The sequence below is a fragment of the Dermacentor silvarum genome, chromosome 11, assembly GCF_013339745.2.
Source record: "Dermacentor silvarum isolate Dsil-2018 chromosome 11, BIME_Dsil_1.4, whole genome shotgun sequence".
In the NCBI taxonomy this organism is placed as follows: Eukaryota; Metazoa; Arthropoda; class Arachnida; order Ixodida; family Ixodidae; genus Dermacentor; species Dermacentor silvarum.
Genome location: NC_051164.1, coordinates 54,855,786 through 54,865,011, shown reverse-complemented (window position 1 = coordinate 54,865,011; position 9,226 = coordinate 54,855,786). Strand labels below are relative to the sequence as shown.

Genomic DNA, 9,226 nt, shown 5'->3' with positions numbered 1-9,226 from the left:
GCACTGCAGTCAGACAAGCCACCCCAGGACAACCACCTGCATGCCGCGGACAAACGGTCCTGTTGGAAAGTCCAGGGGAAGCAGTTCAACTTGGTTTGCGGAGGAAATCTCTTTCAGTCGACCTATCAATTAATCCTGCATTTTTTTAAACCCTGATGAAGACTGGTACACCGGTCCAAACAGTTGAACTTAAACACTTGTTCTGCTAACCCTGTAACAACGTCTTTACGTTTGAAAAGTAGCTTGAACAATTTCTCTTTACTTACACAAACACGACCACATTTTACTTGAGGGTACTAAACGTCAGCCATGAACTTAATCTCTACGTCATACTAACCGCAGGAGCCCAAAAGCCTGCCCGCCTGCGCATCAGGTACCAGCAAACGACCGACAGCCGACACCAACACTCTTCGACAGCGCTGCGTTGAACGCCAGCTCGGTGACCGTGTTTGGGTTGGGACACCAATACAACGACATGCACTCAGTGAAGAGGTAGTGCGACGTTATATCTGGCTGTCCCACGATACTACGACGTCTTGGCCCACCTGGAGAGTACAAAGCCGTGGCCGATGGTGCTAACGCATTTCCTGCGGCGCCGCGCAATACCTGATCTCATCCACGTAGTGGGGCCTTAGGCCTATTATACCAGGCTAAATAACTGTGGAACTTCAACAGTTTATGGTACTCTCTTAATTTATTCTCGTCGCTACTTTGCTGGGCCATTTCTAGGTTACTTTGCCGTACACTGTTTTGGTTTTTGGCTGTGATCTCATTTCGCCAAATTATCGCAGTTACCAAGTTATTGCTCGGGGCTGGACGCACCTGTATCCAAAATCTCTCGAATGGTGACGCTCATTGTATAGTAAGCCGCTCTTTTCTAATCAAATTGTGCTCGCGTACGGTTCTCGAGCGCACGCGAGCACTAGTGATTTCTCTGGAATGTGCGGCCATACATGTATTAATAGCGGGCAGACTGACACGTGAGTTCATGTTCAAAGTTTGCTGACTGCGTTTCCCGCCGTCAGTGTGATTTTAGTGCTGCTTGTCTCTCTACGAACTAGTTCATCGAACAGATGAAATAAATAATTCACAGCTTCCAGTATTGGCAGCATTTATTTATTCGCCATCACTGAAACATATAATAATCTCTACATCCAGCAGCTACACTTTATTAGACTGCGCTGATGAACATTAGGTCGTTCCTCGTCGTGAGATAAAAAGCGTGTACATAAATCCTCATTTGTTGAAATGAATGAAAGCTTCTTATAACTAGCCCTTTGATGGCGTCCGCATGAATATGCGTGAATATCCAAAATTTATCCACGAGTTCTTTGGATTCACGAATAAAATGTACGCCTCTCTTAGCATAAAGAAGTGCCTATATCTCCTTGGAAAATGTAACCCTGCTTAGACGACGCGGCTACATTAAAACCAAAGTCTTGAGCTCAATATATTTTTATTAATTATTTATTTAATACATACTGCGGATACGAAGCCCATGCAGGGTGGATGAAATACAATATTAGGTCACAAGAAGTAAAACAATGTCAATAAAACAAAATGCCGCAACAATGCGGCAATAATGCTGATAGTAAAAGTAAACAAGCGTCATACAAGTTTTATAAAGGCAAGTCATTCCAGCAATTAATGGTGTGTCGAAAGAAGTAGTATTTAAATAGGTTGGTTCGGGCAGAATAGGGGGTTAGAGCATTTTGGAGATGTTGGCGAGTAGGTCTTGTTACTAGTGGACTTACATACAATGCCGGTTCGAGTGCCAATTTGTTATTAACTAACGAAGAGAGAAAGTCAAGCCGTAATTTTTTTCGACGCGATTCAAGTGTATAGATATTATTAGACCTCATTCATTCAGTTGGCGAGTCGAATGTCGAAAATTTGTTGTAAACAAACCGGATAGCCTGTCTTTGGATTCGTTCAAGTTTCTTTATGTTACATTGAGTGTAGGGATCCCAGATAACACAGGCGTACTAAAGCTTCGGTCGACTTAAGTAGTAATAAGCGAGCAGTTTAACAGAGGACGGGGCTTGTTTAAGCTTGTATTTGAGAAAACACAGTTTACGGAAAGCAGAAAAAGATATATTTTGCACGTGAAGGGTCCAGGACAGGTTGCTGCAAAGGGTGACACCTAAGTATGTATAGTTAGTAACTTGTTTAAGTGCAGAAGAGCCTAGCGTATAACTATAAGAAAGAGATGTTTTCTTGCGGGAAACGGGCAGAAAAACACTTTCTTCAACATTCAAGGTTATCCCCCATTCAGCGCACCGATCGAAAATTTTACTGAGGCTATCACTCAGATCATCTTGGTCACTAGTGTGGGTAATTTCTACTAGTGTGGGTACTAGTGTGGGTAGTGACCAACACTAGTTGGTCACTAGTGTGGGTAAGTAAACAAGACACAATCATCTGCAAATAGTCTTATTTGAACATTGGCGTTTACAACATCAAAAATATCATTCACATACAGGAGGAACAACAAAGGGCCCAATACACTTCCCTGTGGCACCCCAGATGTCACTGGAAGACAGGCCGAGTGATGCCCACCTACATCCACGAACTGTTCGTGATTGCTCAAGTATTGAGCGATCCAAGAAACAAGTAGTTCTGGTATGCCATAGTTTTGTAGCTTAAATATTAGTTTGGAATGAGGTACCTTATCGTAGGCTTTACTAAAATCCAGAAAAATTAAATCAGTTTTGTTGTTATTTTTAATGGAAGAAACAAAAGTGTGAATGACCGTGACTAGTTGTGTTAATGTAGAATATCCCTTTCTGAAACCATGTTGAGAGTTTGGTTAGAAATTGGTTCTCCTCAAGAAATTCATGGAGAGCGTTTGCAATAATATGTTCAATTAGTTTACAGCAACTTGGCGTTATTGAGATCGGGCGATAGTTTTCTAAAAGTAGTCGGTCGCCTTTTTTGAAAATGGGCACCACACGGGCTGTCCCCCAGTTCTTCGGCAAACTCGAACACGACAAGGAAGCATGAAACATAATGACAAAGTACTTTGCGAGAGGTTCGGCATATCGGCGAAGAAAAACATTTGGTATGTTATCCGGTCCAGCAGAAGTCTTAGTTTTCAAGTTAAGTAGCATTGAGAGCACTCCCTGGTAACTAAAAATATTTGAAAAATATTTAATTGCAGTATCTGTGGCAGCGGGATGCTCATTAGTTGCAGCAGAAAATACACTGTTGATGTATATATCGAATTGTTCAGCAATGCCTCTTTGTTCGTTAATAATAATGCTGTTAGCAGAAATCTGTGAAACTGGCTCCTTTTTCTCACTCAAGAAGTTCCAAAATTTAGTTGGGTCAGTTTTAATAAAGCTTGGTAGCGTTCTACTGAAATCATGTTCCGTTGACCGATGCAATGCACTTGCAAGGCTTCCGTTGGTTTGTGCTATGACGTTAGGTCGTGCGCGGTTCTTTTTTAATCTTTTCAATTTGCGTTTTAAATTGTCTCGCGTCATTCATGGCGTTTTCTTGTGTATTTCTTTTGTTTGTTCGGGACAAACTTATCGAGGCAATACCGGCACATGCTCTTAAAACGTTCCCATATAACACCAACATCACTACCATCAACATCGGTAAGACATGCCTCCAAGCGACCAATAATTGACGCATCATCGGCACGTCAGTAATCTTTGTAGGAATGTACAGCTGTTTCTTTTTGCACTTTATGGCGAGAAATCGGCATAGAAACATTCACTAGTTCGTGGTCAGATAGCCCGTGTTTAATATTTACACTGTAATCAACAATACAGTGGGGAAGGAACACTAAATCTGAACTGCAACTGTCATGCACCGGAGTCGGCTGGTTTACGACTGGGCTAATATCGTGCTCTATAACATTATCTCGAAGATAACATTTCGGGCATTTCCGGCATCAAGCTGATCCCTATTAATACTAGGGAGATTAAAATCACCAGCCAAAATTATTTTCTTGTTTTTATGCTGGTGCATGTGAACCTGTAGTTTGGCTAGGAATTCTCGCTAGGAGGCCTGTATAAAGCGTAGAGAGTAAACGACTGCCTACAAAAAGAGAGTTTGATGCAGAGGCATTCGAGTTCGGCAATTTCATTCAGTACAATAGCATCTATTTCATTTTTAATAACTACCGCTACACCACCACCCCTAGTTAAGCGATCCCTGCTGAACACAGTATAAGAGGGAGGAAACACGTCGTCATCAGATATTTCAGTATGAAGCCACGTTTCTGTAATAACAGTAATGTGCGGATCATGCTGCATTAGGAGTAATTCGAATAACTCAGTTTTATTTTTAATGCTGCGGGCATTCATATTTAACAGGCGGATCGTTTTCCATGCAAGGGCAGTATCACGTCATGCTTCTGCCTGATGATTTCGGCGATCTGTCATTATATATAATGAACATTTCGGCGATCTGTCACTCTTATATTTTGATTCTCATCCCAGATATATTGGTCTCTGTCACTTTTAAGTTTATCATGAATCAAGCTTACTTTTCTTCCTTGTTGCTTGTTTTGCTTCGCGCTGTTCCGTAGCAGTTTGCGTTTCTTTAATGTTGACTGCGAATAATCATTTTGAATGAAGATACTGGACCGCTTAAGTTTTTTTCGAATTTTCCAGTATTATCTTCTTTTCGTTATAGTCTTGCAAATCTAATATGATACGCCTTTTGCCCTTTTGTTTACCAAGTCGGTGAATGCGCCCTATCAAACCGCATTTCACTTCCATGTGATCTCGAAACACTTCCTTAACTACTGTTTCCTTGAGTAATGCTTCTGTTTCATTTGGGCCCTCCAGAATGCCATGAATAACAAGGTTAGACCGCCTGCTTCGATCCTCAAGGTCTGACATCTTTTTTTAATCTGAAATCTTAAGGAATGTTCTATCGACCGAAGTGATGAATGGATTTGGCTTGCCTGGTCTGGCATAGCTGAGGTTTCAGAGAGCTTTCTTTCAAACTGAGCAAACATACGATGCAATTCGCTAATGACATTCTCGGTTTTTACAAATTGAGATTTTAGCTCTAGCATCTCATTACGAAGGGCAGCTTGCCGATCTAGCAGCTGTTCATACAATTCCTTCTGAGTGGGACTGGGGTTTTGCTCAACGTCGCCACACAATAGAAGTCTACAGAAGTTGACACAGCTGTACGCAATTTCAAGACACTGTTTGGGGCACGGCAGGACCACAATACAACGGTTGTCACTACGAAATGAAATACCAATATAACTGACCTGCACAATTAAGGCAAAGTAATCGCTTGGTTAGCGCCAAAACAGTGCTGTGTCCGCCGTGCCCACAGAAGTCAAGTCGGTGCGTAGCTTACTTATACCAGGAGCCTCAAATGACGTCACACCACAAGGGTCCATAAGGTGTCGCCAGCAGCGTAGTGCCGAGGATCGGTAACGACCTCGTGTGGTTGAACGCAAGATGATGGATCACCAACTAACTGCAACATTCACCGTATACCTTGAGCTAGGCACGTGAACATTTAGGCAGGAACAGCAAACTCACACGTGCACTCCTTTCTTGTGTAAGGAAGGGAGCACGAGCAAGACAAGACAGCACGAGACAATTAAGAGAGGCAAGACAGAGAATGCGCATCCGAATTGCGCAAACGATTCGGAACAACACGCCAAGAAACAGTTACCGGTTTCTGAGCAGGCCTAATCCAATGAATACAGCATATGAGGCAATGTGTATGACGTTATAGTTCAGCGGAAATCCGCTAGGTGGAGATAAGTAATTAAAGGGAAACTGAGATATCCACCCAAATGTAGCAATTGCTACAATGGAAACCCAACCGGGTTCCTCGAAAGAAAGCCTCGCAGTTGAAGAAAAATTCATCCTGGTCCGGGACTCGAACCCGCGACCACTGCCTTTCCGGGGCCGCCGCTCTACCATCTGAGCTAACCAGGCGGCTAGCAGATGGCAGGGCGAAGTCGAATTTGTCGACAACTCGAAGCAAAGGCAAGTGTATGACGTAATAGTTCAGCGGAAATCCGCTAGGTGGAGATAAGTAATTAAAGGGAAACTGAGACATCCACCCAAATGTAGCAATTGCTACAAAGGAAACCCAACCGGGTTTCTCGAAAGAAAGCCTAGCAGTTGAAGAAAAATTCGTCCTGGTCCGGGACTCGAACCCGGCACCACCGCCTTTCCGGGGCAGCCGCTCTACCATCTGAGCTAACCAGGCGGCTAGCAGATGGCAGGGCGAAGTGGAGTTTGTCGACAACTCGAAGCAAATGCAAGTGTATGACGTAATAGTTCAGCGGAAATCCGCTAGGTGGAGATAAGTAATTAAAGGGAAACTGAGACATCCACCCAAATGTAGCAATTGCTACAATGGAAACCCAACCGGGTTCCTCGAAAGAAAGCCTCGCAGTTGAAGAAAAATTCGTCCTGGTCCGGGACTCGAACCCGGGACCACTGCCTTTCCGGGGCAGCCGCTCTACCACTGAGCTAACCAGGCGGCTAGCAGGCAACATATAAGGCAATGCATCCATAATTCTGAGCGAGAACTACTATCGGACAAAAGCTAAGCCAGGAGAAGAGGCAAGACACAGCGCAGTCGGAGTTAGGACACGGAAAAGAGCCCCTTTAAACAATTAATTTGATCAGAAGCGAAAAATGGTCGAGTTGGTAGGGAAGCATGGCTAATCCTGAGCGCGAACTACTTTTCTCGTGGCTTAGCTTTTGTCGTAGTAGTGCGCCGTAAAGTAATCAATAAGTTCACAAGTGCAACTATGTGAATTATTAAATTATGCATTTTCATCGCTCATAGAAGTAATGGCCGCCTCATCAATTTAGCTCCACAATTAGAATTGTGTTATCTGCCACGGGCAATTTCTAAAAATTTAGTGCAGCTAAAAAAAAGCTAGCACGTGAAGCGAAGCTTTAATAAAGCAATTAGTTAAACGGCTTACAGCTAAAGGGAACACCTATAATGTTGTTTGCTTAGATCTTGTGCAATGAGTAACATATTGGAGTGTTTTTGCTTACCAACCACAGAGGTCCGAACTATATTGTCACGTGATTTTTATATTTAGGCACTGTATCGTTCACAAGCTATGCCGAAACGCAAACTTCCGTTTGGGCGGATGCACATTGTAAGACGTGTAGGAAATACGTCACTATGACGAAGGCGATGTAGGACGCTTCTTGGGGGAAGAAGGGAAATTACAGGTGTATGCATACAAAAGTAGAACGCCTGTCAAGCAACAATAAAAGACTCTGTACCTCTTGTGTCACAGTGGAACATACACATTCTGGACGACTGGCTAAGAATGGGCTCATTCCGGGTGACACACATGGAATGGCTAAATAAAAATAAATCAAGTAAATCAAGGTATCCGTAAAATTGTAATGAACCATTCTATTAACAAATTGGCGCACCTTAGAGATATTGATGAGCTGACACGAAATTTTTCCGGTTTTATGTAGCAATCGTTGTGGGACACGCCCATTCCGGAGTACTGGCCAGTAACGGACACGCGCACAACCACGAATAAATAAAAAAATTAAATGGTAAATTCGGACAATTCGTTGGGAAATTATAATTAATCATTCCATTACGAGATCGGTGTGTTTTCTCGATACGCCATGAGCCGGCGATACACGTTAAGGCTTTATGTAGGAAGTTGGCATAGAAGTGAATATAATTATTATCTGCATACATGGTCGATATAAAAGGATTTTATAGGTCACTTCACTGGTAGTTACCTATAAGCTCCGCATATATATCCACATATATATCCGCCGAGATAACGACAGATACAACAGCACCCAGCAGCCATGGTAAACCGGGAAAGTTGGAAAAGAAAGGTTAGCTTTCAAAAACTATATTTTGCGTCGCGTTTGCTTTTTAATGTTCTTTTTGCCTAAACGACTTGTCGCAAAGCAACCCTAACCGAAGCATATCTTTCGCCTATAAGCTATTTGAATAAATAAATAAAGATAAATAAATAATTGAATAAATATATAAATACATTTCTTGGTATTGCCTGATCATGCCTGTTTCCTTTAGAATATAGTTCACTGAAAAATGCAAGAAAAGCTGACATTCGAGTCATACGCAAACAGTAGCTTCATCACCACAAAGAAAAGACTGGCTATCAAGTGCAGAAGTGTCGAGGTTGTTTCCCGAAGCTTGGAAAAAGCTAGACGAGACGGTGAAACGCGACACCAAGGATTTCTTTTCTGCGGTGTCAGCACGCCTCAATTTTTCTATTGCGTGACTAAGCTGGACGTGCTCTCCATTCGCTGAACAAGCTATATGCAATCAGCGTTGTCGCCAGGAGGTGCTCTCCCCGAAGTTGGCCCCTGTATCCCCAACAGGAGACATCGTTACAGTCGAGCGTCAGAACAAAAACACGCCTTCCAGTTCCCTCAAGTGTTTCCACTTTGTACCTTAACGTAATTTAGGCAGCATTCTTTTCGTTGTTTCGTGATGCGTTTTCTAAAATGCGAACATCATCGTTTCTCTTCATACCTGGTGTTATGCTGCTATCATGCACAGGTGAAGCGCAGTGACGTTCTCAATGTTATCTTCAAGTCACCAACGCCAAATCAATGTGCTTCCAATGTCCACATGGTATTCGAGGACAAGCAAGCGTAATGGCGAAATTAAACTTCGAAAATTCTCTTACTTTTTTCTGTGGGGAAACTAATGCTCACCTTACTGTGTTTTCATCTGTTTATTGATTACGCACTGCACAAGCTCACGTTCGCGTTGGCAACATGCGTGTTCCAAACAACACACTTGAGTGTTGCAAACAAAACGCCCGTGTCTCGTGCATAGGGGGCACGTTAAAGATGCTCAGGTGGTCAAAATTAATCCGCAGTCCTTTACTACGGCATGCCTCATAATGAAATCGTGGTTTTGGCACGCAAAACCCAAGAATTCAATTACAAGGAGGTGCCGCCTACGGTTCTTGAACCATGACACCTCCTGCTGTATATAAACTCCGTAATTTTTCGTGCAATCTTCTGAAATAAATCTGAAATCTCGACCTCTCTATCCTAACAAAAAAAAATGTATGGATGAGTCAGCGGAAGAAACGTAGTAAGATATGTTGGCTTATTTTAAGAGTTGTTGTGAGAGTCAGCGCGTACGCACCGTATTGTGTAAACGCTACTCCAGAGACTTATTTTATATGGTAGCACGCGAAAGCATTAGATATACACGGTAATGAAGGGCACAACATATATACGTCGCTTAA

General features: G+C 42.7%; 1 non-coding gene across 1 annotated transcript; it reads right to left on the bottom strand.

Annotated features, from left to right (window-relative positions):
• Positions 1-6,403: 6,403 nt before the first annotated feature.
• On the bottom strand, positions 6,404-6,477 carry Trnas-gga (transfer RNA serine (anticodon GGA)). The gene has a single exon. It is a non-coding gene; the product is annotated as a tRNA-Ser (tRNA).
• Between the last annotated feature and the right edge of the window lie 2,749 nt (positions 6,478-9,226).